Source organism: Canis lupus, chromosome 12, assembly GCF_011100685.1.
Source record: "Canis lupus familiaris isolate Mischka breed German Shepherd chromosome 12, alternate assembly UU_Cfam_GSD_1.0, whole genome shotgun sequence".
Lineage (NCBI taxonomy): Eukaryota > Metazoa > Chordata > Mammalia > Carnivora > Canidae > Canis > Canis lupus.
The window spans coordinates 8,878,228-8,903,242 of record NC_049233.1 but is presented as its reverse complement, the minus strand read 5'-3'; the positions used below and the strand labels follow the sequence as shown (position 1 = coordinate 8,903,242).

At 45.8% G+C, this 25,015-nt stretch overlaps 1 protein-coding gene across 1 annotated transcript in view; it reads right to left on the bottom strand.

Annotated features, from left to right (window-relative positions):
* Positions 1–25,015, bottom strand: part of DAAM2 (dishevelled associated activator of morphogenesis 2) — a 114,663-nt gene that overhangs the window by 88,308 nt on the left and 1,340 nt on the right. Inside the window, 1 exon segment of the mRNA XM_038553978.1 lies at positions 10,960–11,038. The gene's annotated coding sequence lies outside the window, so the exon portion shown is untranslated.

The following is a 25,015-nucleotide window of genomic DNA, read 5'->3' as shown; positions in this document are numbered from 1 at the left end:
TACAATGGGAGCTGATGACATGGAGTCCTTTCTCGGGCATGGATTCCTGGGAGATGTGCACTTGATTCAAAGCAGTCCCCCCTCTTCTGGAGGGTCCAGCACTCAAATCCAGCCCAGGAGGGTCCCAGCTGCAGCTGAGCAAGGCACCCAGCAGGGGAGGCAGGGCCCCATAGTGTGTCACTGCTTTTCTTAAAGGGACAGCTGGCCCAGAGAGCCCATGGGGAAAAGCTAGACAGGAAGGAGTGAGCAAGGATGAGCCAGCTCTCTCCAGAGGAAAGCTGTGAACAAGCACCAGGATCCTGTGCTCGCCTAATCCTGAGGACCTGAAAGGCTTGTCCCCTCTCCTGATGTGGAGGACACTTACGCAGAAAGACCCTTCCCCAGGAGAAGGTTTCCCACCTGCAGCTCATCCCTCAGGGCTGAACTGACTCACAGGACAGTACAATAACCAATAACAAATATTAATCACTTACTGTATACAAGTGCCTTGCCCAAAGGAACTCTGGTCTCCAAATTTGAGGATGTAGGTATTGTTATTGTTTAGGATGTTAGGATTGTTCCCATTTTACAGATGAGGAAACTGCAGAGAGACTAAATCGCTGAGGTCTCAAAGGTAATGAATGGAAGGAAACATTAGGATCTGAACAGAGTGGTTCTACTTACGCTCAACCACCAAGCTTTCTCTAGAAGGGTTACGGGAGCATTGCGATAGCAATCAATTGCAGGTGGAGCACTTGTCAGGGTCAGGTTCATGGCCATGGAAAATGCCACATGTGAAACAAGGTATCTGCCCTCAAAATACTCGCTGGAAGCAATTACCCAAACAGTAACACCAGACTTGTCTGGAGGGTGGCATCACTGTGCTTTTTCTTTAAAGATTTCTTTATTTTCTACACTTTCCTTTTATAAAGAGAAAAAAATAATAAAGATCCCACTTTGTACCTCCTGCTCAAATATTTCAAATGACCAAAGCTAGAGCAGGACAATTTAAGTATTCCACACGGATTCTAGGAGGAAGGGGAGCGGCAAAAATCAACAGGTCGGTGCAGCAATACTGTGAGTAAATCTATCAGAGTTCAGTTTTGCCCATTATAAATCTATAGGCTGGTTTTTTATCAAACCAAAGCCATAGTTTCCTCTTTCAGCCAAAACTAAAATAAAAAGTGTTTTCAAACCTGGTAATTTCCAAAACTCAGTTAAGAACCAACGCCTTGTGTTATTCCAGAACTTTCCTAATTTGATCACCACCCTTCTCGGCAGCTCCCCCTCACTTTATTCCACCCATCCCACCCAGCAGCCAGGCCAGTCTTCCAGGGCTTTCCCTCAGCCTACCCAGCACTCTGACACTTGCTCATGCAATGCCTTCTGCCTGGCACTTCCTTTTCTTCTTCCCATAAACTCCTTGACATCCTTTAAGACGCAGCTTCCTTGTCACTACTCCCATGGAGCCTGCCTCCCCCAAAAGCAGAATTAAGTGCTTCTTTCTTGGAGCTCCCACAAGGTTTGCTTATCTGGAACATGCTATTAGAGCTGGCATCACACTGTATTCTAATTAAGTTAGTGTCTTTGCTCGCCTTTCTATCCATAGCACCTAGCACCAAAATATCCATGGAATAAGGCAGTATGTGATGATGATGATAGTAATGATAATAATAATGATAATTGTCTGAAGAACATGCAGAGTTTTCTGGGTACTTCCTCCAACACTATCTCATTTGAATTAAAAAAAAATGATTGGGATGGGTATTAGAAGTGTCAAGTGTGAACATGAAAGGAAGCAAATAGTGCTTGGGGTCCTTGAAACTCTCTGCCTTTTGGAGGTTAGGTTTGCCCAGATGGCCTCAAAGGGCTGGCCTGGCTCCTTGACCTCACTTGCAAGCTAAGCCAGACTGTTCTCATCTCCTGCCCTTGTCCTCCACATGCTTACAAGTACTCCAATCCAACACCCCTTTGCCCCAGTCTCCTCCATCAGCCAGGCAGGGGGCCCCAGAGGGCCAGTGGGCCTGGAGATGATGTTTCCCAGCTGATACGTGGCATGCATTCTCTCTGGGCAAGTGAATGCAGCATGGCCTTAGCTTCAAGTGCAAATCCGGAATGATCTTGCCAGTTTTATGGAAGGAAACTCTGTCATGCAGCTCTGGTTGTATGCAACCAACCAGTCCACACACTGGCTTTGGGGTCACTGAGACAAGGTGTAGACCAAAGATGCACAGAATGTTAGAGCCAGAAGGCAACTTGGAGATCCCATTGCCCCAACCCCCCTCCATACAGCCAGGAAAATTGGGCACAGACTGTGAGAGGGATGCACAGAGGCACAGAGAGAGATGGTGGCAAAGTGAGGGCTGGCACACGAGCCCTTTCTGATCCAACCAAGGAAAACACAACTTTGTACTAAAAGGAAGCCACAAAGCCCAAATTATTTTGCAGGACATTCTTCAAGTACACAACATACAAATGACATTTGAATGCAATACCACACACAGAAAACAATTAATGAAGAAAAAAAAAAAAAAAAACCAGAGGCGAGTGATCAGTAATAATCTTAAAATTTAGTACCCCTGGAGGCCAGGCCATGTCTTAACCCACCCATCTCCTTAACCTCTCCCATGAGCAAAGGGGGCATGTGGGTCTAAGTCTAAAACTATTTCTGTGTTGACTTTAGCAGACTGCATTGAAGTGAGGATACCATAAAGTGATACTTTCTTTTATCCTCAGGTAACATTACTTACAGTTGTGATTGTTATTGGTACTGAGTCCAAACATCACTGGTCCCCACTCCTCACTCCAAGCATGAAACAGATTGTACTTCCTAGCCACTTTTGTTTGAGTGATGCCAAGTGCCTAATTCTGGCCCATGAGCCGCGAGTAAAAGCTGAGTGTCGTGCTGGTTAATTGTATGTGTCAACTTGGTTAGGCCAGGTCAAACTTGATTTCACCATGAAGGTATTTTTTAGATGAGATAAACACTGAAGTCAGTAAACTTTGGGTAAAGCAGATTATCATCCATAGGGTGCATCTAATCATTTGAAAGCCTTAAAGAAAAGACCAACATCCCCAAGGAAGAAGAAATTCTGCTTCCAGACTGACTTTGAACTGGAGCTGCAACATTTACCCTTCCCTGAATCTCCAGCCTGCAAAGCTGCCCTCCAGATTTTGGACTTGCCAGCCCTCACAATCAAGTGAGCCAATTCCTTTAAATAAATCTAGATAGATATGTAAGGTAGGTAGGTAGGTAGGTAGGTAGGTAGGTAGGTAGGTAGGTGGGTGGGTAGATAGACAAATGTAGATAAACGAAGATAGATGTAGAGATATAAACATCCTTTTGGTTCTGTTTCTCAGAACCCTAATACAGTTAGTCACTAATCAGTGGTCTAGAACATTGAAATGGCAGGACACTACCCCCTTTCTCGTTGGCATGGCAACCATCAATACTTAAGGAGATGCCTATCCTGCTAGCTTAGGTCCCTGAGTAACTATAATGCATAGAGGTCTGTGTTGACCCATTACACACAGTAGAATGAGTAAGAAATAAATCTCTCTAGTTTCAAGTCACTGAAATTTGGGGACTGTGTGTTACCACAGCATAACTTATACTGATGGAAGCATTGGCTATATGTGTCAACTGTTTGTCTTAGATTTGAGGTGCTGGAGTGTGAGGAAAGACATCCAAAAAAGCAATGGAACTATATAAAAGAGTTTTGATCCTGGCTGGCCACTGAGTCCCAGACACATGGCTCCTGCCTAGCTGCACAGCTTCCCTCACAGTCTATGTTGGACATCTTAATGTGCAATCCAAACACAGTTGTGTAAATGCATCAAAGGTACAATCTCACTGGTGAAAGAAACTTCCCTAGAAAATGTTCAGAGTTCCACTGAGGAATCTGACCCTGGGCCTGGAATGGGAAATTCTCCAAAGAACAAAAGTTTCCACTACGGCAACAAGAATGTTAAACATGATTTAAAAAAAAAATCTTTTCTCAGTAAGAAAAATGAGACCATGAGTATTTATAAGCCAAAACCCAAAGGCCATTCCCTGGTTCCTGTGAGGTTTTCTGCTGTATGGGGAGAGTCAAGCGCATTAGAGAAGGTATTAGAAGGGAGCGGGATGTCCTTGGCTCAAATGCAGATGGGTTAAGTATGGGACCTTTGAGGAAACGTAATCACAGAGTGTTGGTGATTCTCCTTAAGGTCACCCAGAGGCTCCTGGAACTCTGGATCTTCCTTCTCAATGGATAAACTCAGTCTCCTAACCTTCAATACACTACAGAGATGAACTCTGGGACACAGTAAGATATAATAGACCTGGGGCATCTGGGTGACTCAGTTGGTTAAGCTTCTGACTCTTGATTTCAGCTCAGGTCATGATCTTGGGGTCTTGGGATTGAGCCCTGTGTCATGCCCCTCGCTTCGCAGAAAAGTCTGCTTCCCCTCTATCTCTTCCTCTGGCCCTCCTCACTGCTTGCACACACATGTGCGCTCTCTCTCTCGAATAAATAAATAAATAAACCTTAAAAAAAGATATAACAGACCTAAACTATTATAGGAAAAACTTAGCTTAGGTTAGTGGCTCTCAACTGGGGCAGTTCTCACTGACATTTGGCAAAGTTGGGCAACTTTTTCGGTTGTCATGATTAGGCAATACTACTAGCTTCAAATGGGGAGAGGCCAGTGATGCTGCTAAATATCCTATGGCACACAGGACAGGCTCTCACCCCAAGGAAAGAATTATTCAGGCTAGTATGAAGGTTGAGAAACCCTGGCTGAGACTAAATCCCTAGTTATTAGGGTGTGAAGATTTAGAACAAAGAACAGGAAGAAATGCTGTGGAATGAAATGCTCCAATGGGGGAAAAAAAGATATACATATTCATATCCATATAAATATTCATATCCATACACAGACACCAAAACTGATGTTCCACTGAAGCATTCTAAGAGGTAGCACAGTTCCCATTGGGAAATAAATGTCATTGCTCTCCCTCCTCTTTGATGAGGGAGGAAGGCAGCACAAGAATGAGAGGACCAGGTCCATCACTGAGAAGTTGTCCTGAGTTCTGCAAAGTGAGATGAGGAGCAAAGTTTCGGAGCAGAGCTGGGGAATCGAGTCAGCAGCATAAACAGAGTGGGTAAGCTTCAGTGAGCACCAAGAGGGAGGACAGAAGCAAAGCCAAACAAGAGGACCTCTGGCTAAGCAATCAACCTCTTTTCGAACAAAGCTGTCCAATATCCAATTTCAAATCATTTGAACTGCTGTGATGTGAACACAGTTGGTCTAGTGACCGTGTCCTTCAGGCCTACCAGGTGCCAGGCAGTATGCGAGTACATGGCATAGGGTCTCACTGGATGCTCATGGCTCCCCTGTGGGGATAAGAAGTCTGAGGTGGGAGCTGAGGGGAGGGGGTGTGTGGATTTAAGTCGCTCCCTCAGGGACACACAATGGGTGATCAGTAGAGACAGAATTTAGATGTAAGTGGTCTAGCTCCAGAGTCCGTGTTCTTTACTTCTGGGCTGCTCTGCTGGTGACCTATGTCACCTATGTCCCTATGTATTTTCTACACATTCTATAATGAGCCTGCATTTCTTCTATAATCAAGGAGGGAAAGTTATTTGGTTTATTTACCTTCATGTCCTTCCAGAGCTTTCCTTAATCATAACCCAGTCCACAGCCACTCTGCCTACTTTGCTCCCATGCTGCCTCTGGCTCTCATCTGTGGTTTCTAGCCTGTGAATCTGCATGTGTAGTCATGAGAAGTTTCCTTCTTGAATGTTCTTGAGCAGACTTCCTATGCATTGGCCTGGGATCCTCTGGTAGACAGAGCTACCCCAAAATGGGAGGAGATGGTCCCCCTGTGGAAGAACAGCAGGCTCACTACCTGCCATTTCCTATCCTGGGATCCACTCCCAGCCCCAACAAGCTCACTAGATGGTTCTTCACAAAGCGAGTGGTTCATGCCTAGAGGAACAACAAAGGAGACCTGCAGGTGAGAACTGTGTATACAAATGCACACACATGCATACATACATACTTGCATGCGCACGTGCACACACACACTCACGCACCCCAATCTGCCTCTGCATTCCTTCAGTATCTGGAGGAAAATGTCATCCGGTTAGCGCCCTCAAATGAACTGGGAAGGCAAATTCCCCATTGTGGTTTATGAGGGGTTGGGCAGCAGGGAAGGAGGGGTGTCAGAGCCAATCCACTTCTATCTGACTCTGAAATCCAAACTTATTTTCCCGGACTGGACTAGGATCCTGTTTCTCAATGTGAGGAGTCTTGCTCTCTCTTGGTGACACACACTTTCCCCAAGAATGCTAGACTTCTCAATGAGGAATTCTTGTATATCTGGGATTCTTGGAATCTGGACAAAGACTAATGAATTGCTGGCTTTACCCTAGGTTTGGAAACCCTCTAGAACTTACAAGCATGGGGGAAGAAGGGAGGCAGGGAGAGGGGCTGTGGGTGTGTCCACAGCAGAGAGGAGGACACAAGACTGGGAAGCAGGATCACAGAGTCCAAGTTACAGCCACTCCAGAAGCTACCCACTGACTCCCAAATCCGAAGTCACCTTCCACTCTGTGACTAGAAGGCTGACGCAGGCTCAAGAATTAGAACACGGTGGAAGTCAGGTAGTTGGCTGTTTGGTTCATCACAAAGGGAGGCAGTTGTGATGTGTCACAGTGTGCAGTATAGAGAGCTTGCATCTTACAGTCAGGCCTGCCTTACCTGGAATACCCTCTGCGCCTCTAACTCGCCACGTGATTTCAGGCAAGGCACCTGCATGCTCGGAACCTTGGGTTTCTCTTCTGTAAAATGGGATAACAGTTTGCAGTTCTACCACAGGACAGGATGTGCTGAAAGGTACAGGGGTGGAGCCCTGTGCCTGGAACATTGCAGGCCTTCAGGATGGTAGGTACGGTTTGCCGAGTTTGAGGAGCAGACGTTCATAAAGCTCTCTGTGTAGTGGGCTGGCTGCAGGAGCTCTGACAGCCCTGGGGACAACCAGGCAGTGAGAAGGCCTAACTCCCTAAGATGATGGCTGGTAAGCCTCAGTTCCCTCCTTCACATGCTCCTTGGGAGCTTTCAAGGGTTGGGTCATGCCACCCTACCACCCAGCCAAAGCGTGAATGTGTGGGTTCCAGATCACCAGAATGAAATGATAGAGGGCCCATGGGGCTCCTGGGTCAGGATGCATACTGGCCTCTCAGGGAAGATTGGGCAAACCACCCCAACCTTGCAGTCCAGGGGACCCCATGAGCTCTTAAAGCATCTAGAAGAATGCAGCAGCCGAGCTCCTGCTACCCCCTACCCCCACCTTCCACCACCCCACACACCCCCTGCCAAGAGCTCCAGTAACCTGGGCAAACAGACCAGGCCCCCAGGGTGTTCTCAGTCTAACTGAGAAGGCAAAACACAGACATAAAAGACTTAAGGATACAGAAAAACAAGGGGGAAAGAAAATAATTTTCTTTCAAAGGAACTCATATATGCAGAGGGATCATGAGGTGATCTAAGGAATCCACATTCCACAGGGTTAATCTGGGGAGACTTTCTAGAGAGAGTGGTGATAGGCAGGGCTGCCACTTAGTGTCACAAGTTCTCCCCAAAAGTCGCCCCCCTTCTCAGACCCTGTGGCCTGACTGATGGGGAGCAGGCACTTTTGCCTGAAATAGTAAATTTACATAACCTCGCAATCTTAGCGATGCTCAGTGCAGCTCTGGTTACAACAACAAGGGTTTAAGAACTGGAGAGTTTGCAATGGCAAAGGCAGAGGGGGAAAACAAAACAAAATCCACATGAGGTTTTAATTTTCTTTAGCCACGTGAGAATGGCCCCGTAGATCCAGCTATAAATACCCAGCTGCCATTGCCACAAGATGGAAAATCACACACACACACATACACACACACACACACACACACACGACAGTTCATGTAAATCAGTGTTTCTATGACTATCTGTCTTGAGAAGATGGAGTCCTAGACTCCCCTTGCTACGTGTCTTGCTCTGAGGCCTCCCCAAATACATCTGATAGGACTTAGAAGGAAGTTATCCAACGGCCAGCACCAGAGTAGAACACCGAGCTGTCCCCACAACACCCAGGCCAAGTCAAAGCCAATCAATGGCCACAAACAGGACTGAGGGAAAAAGGTTTTAGATGGAACCCTTTAGAAGGAAGCAAAAAGCACCTTGCTTGACCCAGGATACCTTGTGCTGGCTTCCCTAGAAGCAGAGTCTGAGACAGATATTTGTATGTTATATATCGAGGCTGTGCCCTTGGGAGAAACCAGGAAGGGAATGAGGAAAAGAGAAGAGGGCAGAGGAATGATCTGTCAAGAATGTGGTTTTTTTGGAGAGATCTAGCTTCAGCTCAGTCCTGTGGAGAGGCCTGGAGGGAACTGCACTGCCACATTGCCCCTCACCTTGGGGTAAGGGAGTGGGGTTTTTGTACCTGTTAGTCATTAGCCACAGAATTCAGAGGAAGGGCAGGGCAAGCAAGATGCAGCTCCAGCCACCTCTGCACGAAAGGATTTAAGAAGCTAAGGTCAATCTGCACAGGGGCAAGCCATTAGCTGGAGCACCCAGAGCAGCTGGAGACCTATACAGGACACCAACAGCATCTTCTATATAGCGTCTGTGAGCCCAAGGGCCTTGCTGCTTAGAATTATATTTTCTATTGATTACAAAAGTTCATTGGTTTGTTTGGTTTTATTTTCTTTTGCATGGGATGCTTTTAGAATCATCCTGCTGAAGAGAAGCAAAGGTGTGACCAACACAGCACACGATGCGAAATGCCCCCCAATATCTCTTCTTGCCTTCTCCCGTACTAACAGGTCCCTGCTTTTGTTTGAGGTAGCAACATGACCAATTAAAAATTGTTCAGCTCCCCACTAGGTTCCATTGCAGTTTGAAGTCACTCCTTAACACAGTTTTGGCCAGTTTTTGGAGGGAGCTTTCAGAAAAGCTTGTTGAAAAGAACAGAATTAGCTGGCATGCACTTTTTGTACTTTATCTTTCTCTTTTTTTCGGCCTGGAATGCAGATGTGAAGCTAGAGGTGATGCAGCCATCTTGTAATCACGAGGCAATGGGCCAAAAGAGAGCTTTGTCTCATTCTAAAGAAGGCTAATGTAGAGAAATAGAGGAACCTGGGTGTATGACAGCACTGTGGTGCCACTCTGCCACCCCTGAACTATGTCTGATGGGCTTGTATAAGAAAAATAATGACCCCCTAGTTGACAGAGCCACTCAAGTCAGCTTTCCACACCATGTAGCTGAGTACAAATTCTAATGGATATATGCCTCAAAACACTAGTTCTGCGGGGCACCTCATGGAAAAAGCCTTCTTCAAATAAATAAATTGAAAGAATGCTAATTTATACAACATGAAACCCATTGCTTGCTGCAGTGATTCTTTAAATGCATGGCTCTGTGCTGGTGAGGGCAAGAGAGAAGAAAGGGTGCTATGTGCATTTCTTTAATCCCAGAACTTTTCCTCCTAGGGCCATTGTGAGAACCTGGTGTTTTATCAAATGCAGTCTGGGAAATGCTAGACTAGATGACCTCTTTTGATTTTCTTCCTCCTGAACATTTCATGATTTCCCACCCAGAGGAGACCGAGCAGATGGCCAGACCCACAACAGCCTTAGTGTTCACCCTCCATGGACCTAAGTGTGCAAAGAACTGAGTCCTATGAAGCTGGTTGGAAATAGGCAATGAACTAGATAAATTAAAAGACCCAAGGAGGGCCCAAGTCTTTCAGAATTTTGGAGGAATTATTCCTCTTCCCAAGCAGTGATTGGCACTTTCCCCCAGGAATAATCATCATCATAATAAATGATGTTGATACAGCCAACATTTATTGAGCATTTGTTACATGTGAGGTGCTGTGCTTCGCATGGCTGCTCCCATGCAATCCTCACAATTGCCTAAAAAAGAAAAAGACCTTTAGTTTGCCTACTTTGCAGATGAAAAATCTAAGGCCTATTGAGAGATGCCAAATGTTTATCCAGGGGCCACTCAGCAACTGCCTAACAGAACAGGGACTCTCTGTCCCAAAGCCCACCAACTTCAATGGTTCCATTCCTCCACTTTCCATTTTCAAGTACCCATTGTTTGTATATTGTGAAATTTCACTTGATACACTGCTTTGCAGGTGTCCCTATGAATTGGGTCTGTACATCGTGATTCATAGACCGGACTAGGAATTGTCAAGGGCAGGCCCTGTACAGCCATGAGTTCAGGTATGTTCTTTTCTCCTTTCTCTGCACTTTGCCACAATACTTAGAGACCATGCGTCTACGGTGCAGGGCCACTCAGTAGAGGCTGCCTCACTGACATTCATCCGACTTCACAGGAGCTAAGGTGTGCTCTAGGGAGCCTTCGAGGGTAAATAGAGTGATGGAGGTGGAGCTAGGAGGCAAATGCTGGAATGGCTAGCTCCAGCTCAGTACATCCTCAGCTTCACATGCTTATCCATCAGAGTGCTCAAGACCAGCATCATATGTGTCACATGGACTGGGCTCAGACCAGGTCTCAAGTCCTCAGTCTGCCACCTGAGACCACCGGGCTCAATCAGCTCAAGGTAGACACATCCTCCATTCTCTGGACTACAGAGCATTTAGAACATGATAGATAGCCAATCCCCAAGTCTCCATTCAAAACATCATCCTTTTCACAGCACAAAGTACCTGACCCATAGCCATAAATATCCATTCCTTCCAGCCCAGACCCCCTTCCTGACTTACCCCAGTCAGCCTCCTGGAGTCAATCAGTACCAAAACAGCCCAAATTGCCCAAAAGCAGTTCTAGCTTAAGTCAAAGGGGACTTCCCATCATGTCTGGTCTCTAGTTACACAATGAATGCACACAGAAATATCCAAGGCTCTAACTATCCTTGCCCTGCCCCTCTACTTCCATTCCCTGCCATTCTCTACTATGCTCTTGCCCAGGGGGCTCACCTCTTTAGAAGGCATTATCCATATTCCTGGGTTCCTGGTGCTCAGTGGGATTCAACCAGTGGGCAGCAACAGCAGGAGACTGGAGGGTGGAAGGAGAGAGACATCAAGTGTTTGTTCACCCATTCCGTCTCCACGAAGCCATGGGTCTGGCAGTGGTGGTCCTCCTCTAGGGCCACAGCTCTGGCCAAGAGGCCCTAACTCCTCAGCTTCAGCTGGTATAGGACTCTGATAACACATTTCTTCCCCTTGCCCCTTCAGGTATAGGAGTGTTAACACTCCCTGCTGCTGTTTATCCCTGGGTGTTCACATCTCGTATAGGACCTTATCTCTCTGCAAATAGTCCTCTCATTACATTGGTGTCAATTAAACCCTTTTGGAGTGCCAACTATTTCCTGCCCAGAGCCTGACTGGTATAGACTACAATGTCCATTCTCAGAGCAACCATCTACCCAGGATTTGCTCCAAAGAGTCCCAATTTTGTGTGATTTTCTTCCTTTTAATTAAAGTGAATTATATGATGTATAAATAAACAGGAGGCGGAGAGAAAAGCCACCCCCAGCTTTAGGCTCCAGTGCAAGCACCATACCAGCCAGATGAGGGGCTCCCTGTTGCAGAATAGAGCACTGAGGTTCATGAGCTTGGTCAAGGACAGAGGCTGCATAATAGAGGACAGGGTACTCAAAGACAACACAGTTTGTGTCACTTGGATTGGGCTCTGACCAGATTCCAAGGGACAGGGGGCTATAACAAAGAGTAAGGCACATAAAAGAGCTGAATCAACTGGATTTCAATAAGCACCCAGAGAAGAAGCCAGCATGGCTTCATTGTCAAGCAAAAGAAAGTGAAGGAATTCCTGGCGGTACACACTTTCCCACTTTGGGGCAGGATGTTTGCAAGAGGAACAGAGAAGTGGCTGTATTAATGAAAGTCAGAAGGATGGCAAACTTCATTGAAACCAGGCAGTTATGGTGAGAGACAGAAAGTCTTTCACCCTGGGGCAATGAGAAATACTTGAGATCGTTGGTCCCATGTCCTTATCAAAAGGATGTCAGGATGATGTTTGTGGCCCCTTGCCAACACATGCAAGAAATCCCAGTAACTCCCAAGGAAGGGGTGGGATGGGAGAAGGCTCCAGCAATCTGCTATATGGAAAATGAGCCGGAGAGTTGGTGTTTGGTTTTTTCCATTAGTATGACCCTATTTTGCATTTTACTAATATGTCAAAATATGATCCCAACAAAGCCACATATCAGAACAAAATAGGTCATGATTTTTAGCTCAACAACAGGGATTACCACAAGGCCTAATGTGGATGTATGGAGAGCAGCTCAGTTGATGAAGATGATCATATCTACCTAAAATTTCCCAGAAGAAGTTGGAGCAAAGGGGAAGTGCCTTCATGTTCAGTTTTCAGCATGCCTATCTGCCAACAGGTAGAGGAGACAGATTAGGGATTTGTGCCCATTTTTAAAAATGATCTTTTTTTCAAGCAAAAAATATTTTAGCTATCTAAAAATATAGGCAGTAATAAACATTTGTGTAACCATCACTCAGTTTAAGAAATAAAATCTTGAGGTGCCTGAGTGGCTCAGTTGGTTAAGCATCTGCCTTTGGCTCAGGTCATGATCTCAGGGTCCTGGGACGGAGTCTCCCATCAGGCTACCTGCTCTGAGAGGCACCTGCTTCTTCCTCTGGCTCTGTCTCTCTCTCTCTCTCTCTGTCTTCACTTTTTTAAAAAAGAAAATCTTACAGGTATAAATGGAGCCCCTTCATACCCCTCCCTGGTCTTCCTGCCTGCCTTTCCTAGAGGAAGCCACTTTTCTGAATTTACTGGTTATTCCAAACATGTTTTCATACTTTTAGTTATGCCTGTAAATATTTGTAAATAAAAGAATATTATTTGGTATGAGCTTGAATTCATTATTAATGACATCCTTCTACAATTTGCTTTTCCACTCAACAGTATTTTCCACTTAATATTATTATACCTCACTAGCACAGTCTGTTCATTTTTTTTTCACTATAATCCATAGCATTCCATTGTATGCACATATCAAGTTATTTAACTGGTCTTCTAGGTAACAGAAATCAGAGAAGCTTTCTAACTCTTAGAAGCCATGTTATAACAAATATTCCTGAACATAGCTCCTTTTCAGAGGTATTGGACTTCCTCTAGATTTACCTAGGAATGAAACTTGCTGGATCATAGGGTAAGTGCATCTTCAGTTTTACTAGATGGTAACAAACTGCTCTCAAAGTGTGCATACCAATTTAACCACCACCATTAGTGAATGGGAGTCATTGTTGGCTCTACATCCAATATGGAGAGTAGAATTTTGAGGGCCAATTTGATGAGTGTGAAATTATGTCTCCCTGTGGTTTCCATGTATGGCATTTCCTTGACTCTAAGGAAGGTTGAGTATCTTTTCCTATGCTTACTAATGTATAGCACCATTTCACTGTTAGAACTACATCTGCATGCTCTGAAAAACCAAAAGAATTTTTCTTTTAATTTGTAAAAGTTTGAATAAGTTGGGTATTTCATCACTTCCTCATCAAACTCAGAGAGGAAAGAAAAGCAGTGGATACAGGCAAAGGGAAGACTTCCCTTTGCATACTGGCTTTGAGACAGAGATTTTTCAAATGAGCCCTAACTTCAGAGATGAAACACATGAAGCAGGAATTCCAACAATCCCTGGGCAATGCTAGAAATACATCCTTTTAGACCTTGTCAACCTTGTCCAGGAAAAGGTCAGAATGTTTTCACGGTGCCCTTCGCCTCTGTAAAACACACCTAGGTGGACACCATGAATGGACCGAAGGAACCATAGGAACCATCTGTCCATCTTCCTGCTGTAGGAAGCACCACCACTCCAACACATAAAATTGCTCCTCTAATAACAGAAGCCCAAAAGGAGATTTAACAACTTCCTTACATTCCCAAACACTCTTAAATGGAATCTAAAATTTCTTCACTTTTAATGCCTCCTGCTCATAGCATTGATGTCATAGAATAGCATTCTTCACTTCTACATCTTTCCTTGACAACACTGTTAGTATTTTGAGGACTCATCTTAATACCTCCTGTCCCTGGCACAAGGATGGATGAACTAGTTTGGAAATGCATGAGGGCAGGGACCATATCTTATTCAACTTCAAAGTTCCAGGAGACGTTCTATTTATTCCTTAAGGGAAGGCATTTTTTCCATACTAAGTCTTCTTTTCCAAGCCTAAGAGCAGAGTAATCATGGAAATAAGCCCTCTTGCTCAGGGCACAGAACTCTAGAAAATACCTTGGGATACTTCTTCTCCATGAACCCTTCCCTGACTTCTCCCACCTCAAAACAATCTTGCCTCCTCTATATATTCCATCAGTACCACATAGTCCCTAGTATTCTGATGGGAAGCTAATTATTTGGCAAACAATACTAATAAAGATTTACAGAGCACATGCCATGTCCCAGGCACAATTTTCAGTACTTTACAAGTATTAATTTTGTCCTCCTCTGGAGGTAGGTACTATTACTGCTCCCCTTTTACAGTTGAGGCAACTGAATCTCAGGGAGGCTACAGTTCTAAAAGTGGTGGGATTTAAAGTTGGATGCTAGCAGTTTGACCCTAGAATCTGCACTAGAAGCCACGGAGCTACACCAAAGCTACTGCTAGCTAGACATATATAAGCACTTCAAATGCTTCTCATTGTTGTTCTAGTAAAAACACAGCTGTGCACTTAATGAGAAATTAGTTATCCTTGGATCCTTATCTCTGACACCCACATCAAATCCCCAGGGCCCTGAAGAATTTGCTGAGCACTCCCTTATTTATTAATGAAACCTCCCAGTCACGTGGGCTTGCCATATACACACCAACCGCCTCACTGGAAGCAATGGAGGCCCCGGAGGTGGAATGAATGTGGCTCACATCTTCCCCCACCCAGCACATAGCGCCTTACACCAGTACCTCTCAGATCATCCTTGAACCACCACCACTGATAACTACGCAGCACTTTATGCTTTTCATATACTCTACATCATGGACTCAGTTTGCTCCTATGCCAAAGGTCTTACCCAATTCCCATCTGACACATGACAAAAATTCCAGGCTCAGATATGCCAAATTGCCAAATCCCTTATCTAAGGAAGTTTGGCTAGTTAGTAGATACTGATATTCAAAACTAGATCCTGACTTTGAATCCCAAGATACATCTTTTGCTACTCATTAAGTTGGTCCCTTTTATTCTTTGTCCTTCGAGCATACACACACCTGCACACACAACTCTCTTCTCTTTCTGGACCAGTGGAATAAGAGTCAGATCAAAAAGAGGAAATCAGTCAAAACACAGCTCTTTTTCTGGGAACTGTGAATGAATGAGCACATGGATGAACCATATATAGAGTCAATAAGGATTCCTTGGGTGCTAGCTCTGTGCCTGTCACCCAGCTAGGGCCGCAAATACCACAGTGACTAACACACAGCCCTAGCCTTCTAGGAGCTTCTAGTCTGTTAGCGTATGCATCTCAATAGTAGCTAGATCTGTCAAAGGAAGCTCACCTGGTCAGAGCCTCCTCTGAGCAAGGAATGGTGTGCAGAGGGGAAGAAGAAAGCCAGACCCTGCTTTAGCATAAACAGGAGACTACAAGTATATCATGCAGGGCAAACTCGAGACAGACGGCATTCAGAAAGAGTTAAAAAAGAACCTGTAGGCCCCGCTGACCAGGAGAGCAAAGCCCTCTCAGCCTCCCAGAGGGTGAGCATATGTCCCAGTTTACCAGGGACAGCGCCAATGGACTGCTGCTTCCCCAGTGCCCCATCCAGTGACCCTTTCAGTCTTGAAAGAGTCCTGGTTTAGACAGTAAATTACATGGTCGTCCTTGCCTTCCAGGAAATTTATGACCTTTTCCAACAGCCCCTGGGCAGGAAAACAATTCGGCTTCTCAAGGTCGTTGAGTTGCCTCCTTCCTGCTCCTTTTTACAGAGCTTCTCCTCACAGTCACCATCCCACAACTGGCACAGGCTCAAGGGGGACAGCCCCCACATTGGTGTCTGTGTTTCCATTCAGTGTTAGCACTGAAGCCAAAACCATTCACCATCAGATCCCCAAATGCACAAGCTTTAGGTTCAAGTACATCTGTCTTCTATCCTAACTCTGAAAGTTTCTTGCTGTGTGATCTTAGACAAGCCATTCAACCCCTCCAAGCCTCAATTACCTCATCTATAAGAGGGGGTAAGGACACTCATCTCATCACATGGGACTTTGTGGGAAGAAGAATAAGTGAAAACACCCAGCACAGTGCCTGGTCTACAGGACACACCTACTCACAGCAGGCTTTCTGGAACACACGAGCTCTCAGGTGTAAAGGGCATAGAGGATATGAACATCTCAGGAACCCCAGGATATCATGGGCCTCAAGCACCTGCCCTACCAAGTGCGAGCTGTTTCTTCATCTTTACAGAAAATGGAAAAGATGGCATGACCACTTAATTAAAGGGATGGTACCTCCTGAAGCTGACCACACACATTTCCTAGGATCCAGCATTTCCACTCCTGGGACATACCAACAGGAATGCATTCATAGGTTCACCCAAGGACAAGTGCACAAATGCTCATAGCAACACTGTTCACAATAGCCTCAGACTTAGAAACCAAAAATACGTCCATCAACAGAAGGGTGGATGCATAGAGTGTGTTGCAGTCACATAACGGAATACTACACAATGAGAACGAATGTTCTATGCCACAACACTATGCTGAGCAAAAGAAACCAGACAAAAGTGAGTACACACTGTATGATCCATTTATAGCACATGCAAGAATAGGCAAAACTAATCCACAGTGTTGGAAGTCAGGATTATGGAAGGGTATTAGCCAGAAGGGGGCATGTGAGGCTTCTCAGCATGAAGACAGTGGAGGGGGCTTTAGAATATTCGGTTTCTTGATTTGGATCTGGCTATACAAGTGTGTTTTGTGGGTGAAAATCCACTGAGCTATATACTGACAAACTGTGTTTTTCTGAATCATCTTGAACTTCAAGAAAAAGTTAAAAACTTTAAAATGCAAAATATATTTCTTTTTGAGGTAGAGAGTTGATCAGACGACGTAGGCAGTAGACACTTAGCAAAAGGCAATAAGGTATTTTATTGAATAAATGTGCGCTGCCCCCTTAGCCCTGTGCCAGACACTATGCAGGATGCTGGGCAAACAGAGCTAATGAGACTGGGTCTCTGTTCTCCATCATCATCACCAGTAACATTTCAGTGTTCTCCGTGTCAGCCATGGTTTCAAGTAGTTCTTTTTTCTTTTTCCCCTTTTACCAAAACATGCACGGACTTCATCTTCATCACAACCCATTTTACCGATAAGGAAACTAAGGCACAGAGAGGCGAAGTATCTCATGCACGGCCACAAAGCTAGCAAGAACTGGCACCTGAATCGGAACCCAGGGCCCGTGCTCTGATCCACAGCCTTCTACTCACAAATCTGGGGTCTCAGCGCTGTCAGCCCCAGCTTCCATTTAGACAGCTGCAGGCATCAATAACAGGACCCCTGCTCAGGGCAGCAGTGATGGAAAAGCATCAACCGTGTGTCTTGGAAAGGCAGTTCCTAACTGGGCAGCTGCCAGCCCCACGCCACATGACAGGTGACAGACTGATAAATATATTGACGGGGATGAAAAAAGAAAAGGAAGGTTAACATGGCTTGGCCTTTCCACTGCCCCAAGTCCACAGAAACTCTGAATTTGCTTCAAGCTAACTTCAAAGCCGTCTCGGGCAGTGTGGAAATACTGACTGATCTTCCCACTGACTGGAATCACTCCCTTCCCTCGTGGCCTGGTCCTGGGACCTTGAGGCTGGGGACTGTGGTGTCTGGGAGGAAGTGACAGAGGGTTGACGCGGCCCCCCAGGAATGTGGTCAGACGTTGAGCTGTGAGTCTAGGCCCCAGAGTCTGCACACAGCATCCATCACACCGGCAGGCCATCAGTGTATGTGACCCGAGAGGCAGAGGGTTCAACACAGCCCCAAAGGCTGCCTGTGCTTGGGACGAAGCAGAACGAAGCAGATACCCCAAAGAGCAAATCAGAGCTGCCAGAGATCCATGCAGGCACAATGTGAATACCTCTGCAGGCAGGAAGGCAGCGCCCAGTGAGCCGGCAGGGTTCTCTGAGCCTGCACCCCCACTTTGCATTCCAGAAGCACTGGTAAGATGGAAAGAAATTCCCAAAGGTCAACTTGTCCAGCCCCTCATCTCCAGACAGGATGGCAACAAAGCCATCCAGTCGTGCTTCTACCCACAGGGGGCAGGGCGGGGGTGCAGGGGGCAGGTTGCAGGGGCAAATACAGGTTTGACAATAAAAATCAAAACGTTTGCTCAGTCTGTCCAGTTATGACACAACGCTATTTGTAGGGAACTCAGCTGGATCTCACCTAGAAAACACACAGAATACAGCACAAGGAAAAAAATGCACTTTTTCACATTCTAATACAACCGACAATGATTACCTAGAAAATAATGAGCTGCTCCCAAACAATTTCATATGAAAGAGTCAAAATTTCTGGAGCAAGCAGGGTGTTATTTGGAAGGGCTCTTGTAATCAACCACCCAGAGGACAGAGGAACGGACAGGAGGGAGCCCTGGGCAGAGGGTGAAGTGTAGCTGCCAGACCCTCAGTAAAGGCTCAGTCAACTCCAAGTGGAGCCCTGAAGCTAGGAGACCCTTTAGAATCTCCCCAAACTGGAAAAAAAAAAAAAAAAAAAAAAAAAAAACCTCCCCAAACAGGATTGCTGGGTGGCTCAGCAGTTGAGCGTCTGCCTTTGGCCCATGGCATGATCCTGGAGACTCGGGATCAAGTCCCACATCAGGCTCCCTGCATGGAGCCTGCTTCTCCCTCTGCCTGTGTCTCTGCTTCTTTCTCTCTCTCTCTCTCTCTCTCTCTGTGTGTGTGTCTCATGAATAAATAAATAAAATCTTTAAAAAGGAAATTATAGAATCTCCCCAAATTGGTACATAGGGGCCAGGCCTTCATCGCTGAAGCCTCCAATCATTGGATGCAAGTGACCCAGGAGGGAAGTGTGGGTAGGATTGACGGTGGGCAGGGCAACTCTCTTCAGCCTGAGGCAGGTCCAAAGTGGGCTGGCCTGCCACTGGGGTCAGTCCAGAACGAGGGTCAGGGTGGCACAGCATCTGTCCGCTACTCAGGGATCTGGACCCAGTCAGGTGGGCAGAACCTTATCTGTTCTCTACAGAAAGAAGACCGTCCATTGGGACTGTTGTTCTCATCTAATGCAAAGGTCTTTGATATTTCCTGCTGCATTCTGCACAGTGATGGAGGAGGACCAAGCAGGGAAGGCTAATCTAATGAGGAGGGGGTAGGGCAACCATAGGGTCTGATACTCAACAGATTCCCCAGGGGACAAAGGAGGACCACACAAAACATGTAGTAGTCCTTTCCCAGAGGGTCACCAGGCTAGGTACATCAATCACTCAGCCTGAGTGCCAGCATGCAGCTTTTCTGGGTGATGGATACTTGATACGTCAGAAGCAGGGACCCAAACCAGTGATCACCTAGGATGAAACCATGTTTAATAACTGACTGATGGAAAAATAAATATCCCTACAAGAATGGCATGATCTCAAATATATAGAGCTGTGTGTGTCTCGGCCTAAAGAAATCAGAAAAAATAAAAAGGAGCTTGATGCATTGCAGGAGTAACCTGACAGATGCTCAAGGGGAAGAAAAGTATGCCGTAATATGCAAGGTTAGGTTCAGTTTCATGGAAAATAAACATTCAGACAACAGCCCGCGATAGCTGTGTACACACTGGTAGATATTTGTATGAACAAAGTAAAAGATAGATGGCTATAATTTTAGGCTAAACATTAATGACCAAGGTGTGAAAGAAGGTACTGTTATTCATTTTCCACTTGCCTTTTTGTTTTTCTGCATGATACTGATTCACTTGTTTAAGCTAGTAAGAATTATTCATAATTTGGAAAAATCAAAGAATATGTATTTTAAAATTATCTGCGTAGTGCTAGGTGCGGAGTGGGGTTCTATATAAAAGTATTATTTCATTCCTTCTTCCCCTCTCACCTCAATTAGGCAGCCCCGAATTGTCCACTGGGGATCGATCAAAAGGCCAAGATTTTTCTGTGCCCTCTTCTTAACCATCAGAAGAGAACTTTAGCTGAATATTATTCCACACACAATATGTATCTGCCATCAAAATAAATCTGCCACTAAAATCTATAAAAATTATGCAACACTTTCTGTAGTCAAATGGTGATGCTGTGAATTATCTGCTGTTTGCTATTATCTGTGACCATGCTTCTCCCTATTACCATGCTAACGAAAGCTGACCGTACCAAGCCAACTCCCAATTATCTTGGCGCATATACATGCAAAGCCCAGAGAAGCCAAAACCCAACTTTTCACCACATCTGCGGACAAGAAGCCAAAGGGTTGGTTTTATGTTTCTTCCATCTTTCCCTGTCCCTGGCTACCCCTTGGGAGAGGTGTTCCAGAGGGCAGGAGCCAGCAGAGAGCACAGGGATGAGGACCCAAAGAGTCCACATAGTCTATAAACTGAGTGGTTCTTCTCCATCTGGTTGGCTATAGATTTGCTCTTGTAATCCCATTAGCACCAGGGTAAGCCCTACTCATTCCTGAAGAGTTAATTCAGATTATCACTGAGTTGAATTAAGGATCTAATTGACATTGTTTGGCTACCAGGGGGTGGAGTCAATAATACAATTTGACTTTTAGGAGCTCCAGTCATGTAGAAGGCATGAAGGAGACTCAGTTCTTGTCTACTAATGCAACGTGTTAGATGCTGCGACAGAGCTGGGTGTCATGTTTGTGGGAGTCAAGAGGCAGGAGTGATTGGGGGAAGCCTGGCAGAGGGCATCTGAGAGAGAAGCAGACACCTGAGCAAGCCTGACAGGACAAGGCGACCAGGAAGACAAGGACTGGGGAAAGGCCTCTCAGACAGAACTAGGAACAAGGGTACAGAGGTGGGATGTGCTTCTGACCAGATTGAGTACAACGGAACCTAAGTTAACCCGGGAGGAATGATGGGGCTTGCTGGTCGACACAGCAGTCAGACATTCAGGAGCACCTCACTCACACGCCGGGGGGCCTGACCTGTGTTGTCTTGAAAGGATACCCATTACCTCAGAAACTAGTTTTTCTTCATCACACCAGCTCCCCAACCGATTATTTTTTGCCCACCACATCCCTTATTTCTGTCCATAATACGGGATTTGGATTTTTACTTTAATCTAGTTCGTTTGACTTAGTTAATTGCCAGTAACCACGATCATTTTAGCAATGGCTAACATTTGCTGAGTTCTTCCTCTAGGGCAGGGGCTGGCAATCTTCTCAACCGTCCTGTGAGGGGCGTGTTATTTATCATCCCACTTTTTCAGGTGAGAAAACTGAGACTCAGGGAGGTAAATAATATGCAGGGTCTTACAAGTGGGAGAGCAAGATTCAAGCACAGGTTTGTCTGATTCTAGAACCTATTTTCCTGACCACCACGCTATCGTGGTCAAGATATACCCTGTGTTCCTGTCTGAAACCTAGAGCAGAAGCCATCAAACTTAGTTTCTGTTAAAAGGGCCAGAAAGTAAATATTTTCAGCTCTGTGAGCCATACAGTCTCCGTCACAACACTTAACTCTTGCCCTTCTAGTGTGAAAGCAGCCGTAGAGAATATATCAACAAACGTCATGACTGTGTTGCAATAAAACTTTACTTATAAAACAAGGTGACAGGCTGGATTTGGCTGTTGAGATTGCTAGCTTCTAAGCTATAATACTTGGTTCATTCATTTATTCATTCATGCAGCCAATGTTCACTGAGTGACTTACCTTACCCACCCAGTTATAGGGCTCCAGGTTATAGGGCTACAGGGAACACTGCACAAGCGCCCGCCCTCTTGAAGCTTAAATCCAGGCAAAGTGTTAGCGTTAGCTGTTTTTTTCTTTTTTTTTTTAACCCATGCCTGACACCCTGAATCTTAACGTTAGTACTCTTCACTCTTCACCTAGACTTCAGGCTCTTACTTGCACTTTCGATCATGTGGGGAACTATCAATGCAAAACTATCCATGCCTGGGCCCCACTCCCCAGAGATTCTAATTTAATTGGTCTGGGGTGGGCCTAGGGTTTGATACTTTTATAAGCTTCCCAGGTGATTCTAATGTGCAGCCAGGGTTGTGCCCCACGGCTTGGGGAGCTATTCCCCTCCTGTTTACTCCACTCAACCGTATGAAATAGGGTAAATCTTTAAAGCCCTCAGAGTTTGAGCTGTTTAAAATATGGTCAATGCCAATCTCATAGCATTGTTCTCAGGATGAAATGAGACCACATGCTTTTCAAACCATAGACCGTTACACAATCGTAAGGTACTATTGTCATCCTGCCATTATTATTTGGTTTTAATGTTAGGTACTGCCTCAATGATTTCTCTCCCCAGTTTTGACTTCAATTCTTTGAACCCAGACTGCATTTGGGATTTCTAAAACACACTCTAGGGAGAGTTCACTAATGGCCCGGGTTCATGGGTCAGTGAGTTGGTGGCCTTCCCTTTCTTCCCATAGAGGATCACATGGGGCTGCCATTTGTTTGGCATGGGGAACGCTGATGTGTGCTGCCCCACTTTTGTATTAAAGGTCTCCATCTCCAGCCTGAGATTAGCTGACCTTTGAGCACTGCTGTTAAGCCTTGAATAAGTAGCTTATTTACTTTGACTCATGGATAAATGTCCAAAACCATGTACTTTCTTGAGCTTAGAACCAGAGAGGGAAAAGTCACTAACATTTTTCTAAGCACTAGGCAGCTTGCTAGATCCTCCCCCATATATTATTTCGTCTCGTCTTCGGAACAAGCCTGGGAAGTAAGAAGAGTCATTGTTTTCATTTGACAGATGAAAAAGGATCAGAAAGGATGAATAGCTTGTGACCTCGTGGTGCCAGAACTCAAACCTGGATCTACTTGATTCTGAACCTCCTTCCAGAGAACTGCCACGGCATCTTACAAATAACCCAGCTCCTCTCTGGCCAGAACTCAAAGAGATACCAAACTGCCTAAAGCTTATTTTTCCCGGGTTCTTTTTGAGCTTTGCTTTGCTTTTTTTTTTTTTTTCCTGTGGACGGGAGCCCCAGAAAGCACCCCACAACACCTGCTAACACCCTTAGTCTGATGAGCCTTGCACATTACTGGCAGAATGACAATGACACACATGAGTCCAAAGAAAAGGCATTCCCTCTCTGCACAGCATCTTGACAGTGCAGTTTTATAGCCTCATAATGAAACAAGAAAACAAAACAAAACAAAACAAAATGTGAGAAGGGAGCTGGAGAACTAGATACTGCCAGGAGTGAGGAATTCACTGACCCCCAATCTGGGCCATCTCAAGAGAAGTTGGCCACTGGCTGAGCCTCTTAAAAGCTGAAAAGTCATCCCAGGCCATGGTTAAAGAGAGAGCTTGAACAAAACAGAAACAAATGCGATCTTCAACATCTTAAATGTCAAACTGACGGATAACTTAGAAGCTCCGAGATGGGCCAGGAGAACCTGCAGCTGTTCTCTCCAGCATCTCATGCTCCTTCTGACTGCTGGAGGAGCCACCCCCCCGAGATAATGTATCAATCGGGGGCCACCTCCTCACCCCATGTCCACCAGAGATACCTGTGGATAGTGAAAGCTCACGTTCTTTACAACCCATCAGAGTCTCCCCTTGCTCTGACCCGAGCACCCTGAGAAGGAGTGGCTGCCTATCCAATCTCGGACCTCAGGCTGGTTCTTTGAGACTCACCTGATTCTTGACCTTCTGGTCTCACCCGCAATAGACCCATACAACCTGCTCCACTGCCATCTTCCCTCCTGAGAGTTCTCCAACACAGAATTGGTTTCCGGGCCAGATGCCCAGCCTGCCTGCCACCTCCTCTCACTGTTCAGGATAACAGACCAGGCATGCTCACAGATCATCCCCACTGGTCACCTTCTCTAGAGGGAGGAAAAAAGGGTGACTGGAGCCCTAGACTGCCAACAATTGGCCTTCAATAATGGACAACATGTAGCCGGATTTGAGGAAAGGTCCTTTCCAAAAATCATGGAGTCCTGATGGCTGAAAAATGAAGAAATAAAATCACGCTATTCCTTTCATTAAGGCTGTATTATCACTAGCTCCATTCTCGGTCCTTGTGCATAAATATCGGTTTTGTAATATCCTTGTGAGGTCATTATCCTCATTTTACACACGAGGAAGCTGGAGCTCAGAAGGAATAAGTGATATACACCCCAGGTTCCTAATTCTCTCCCAGGGCAGTCTGCTCTGGGGTCTGCACTCTCTCTATTATGCCAGGGTGCATCTGAAATCCAGAGCTGAAGGACACAGGATCCCCAAACACAGAGGCTCTGGCTGTGGAGACTCCTATGCTATCAAAGCCAAGCTGTTTTTCCTGCCAGGTGCCATCTGCCCTTTGGACCATCAGGAGAGCCCAAGGATGCATCTTCTCTAAGTATTCAGACCTCAGAGATGACCTAAGAGCAGGCCCGAAGCTGGAGCTGACCGAAGGGGCGATGAGATCAGGCCAAATGTCAGTGGCCTGGGAACTTGACCTGGGTCTGAAGCTGGTGAAGCATCTCCAGAGCCCACCTGGAAAGGTTAGAGCTCCACTGACCCTCCAGAGAAACCCCACAGGATGAAAGAGCTGCAAGCCCAGTTCTAGCCCTCGGCTCTCCCTGAGGAGTCCTGCGCTGAGACAAGGCTATTTCTCAGAGTCTGCCTCCTCTGGGTCCCCCATGTCCCTGAGTCTCCAGCCTTCTACTTGCAAATAGTGGGAATGAATTGAGAACATGCAAAATTGGTCCTTCCAGTGGCTCCACCAAAAATGACAGAAACAAGCCTGTGCCTCATCAATTATCTTTGTAGCCTCCGGACCACCTGCACGGAGGCTCGCCCTCTTTTTTACCCCTGGATCGGGGCTCTTCCGTGAGGGGCAGAGTTTAACCTGTTTAGTTTCGAAAAGTCTGAGGGTGGGAGAGAGGGGTTGG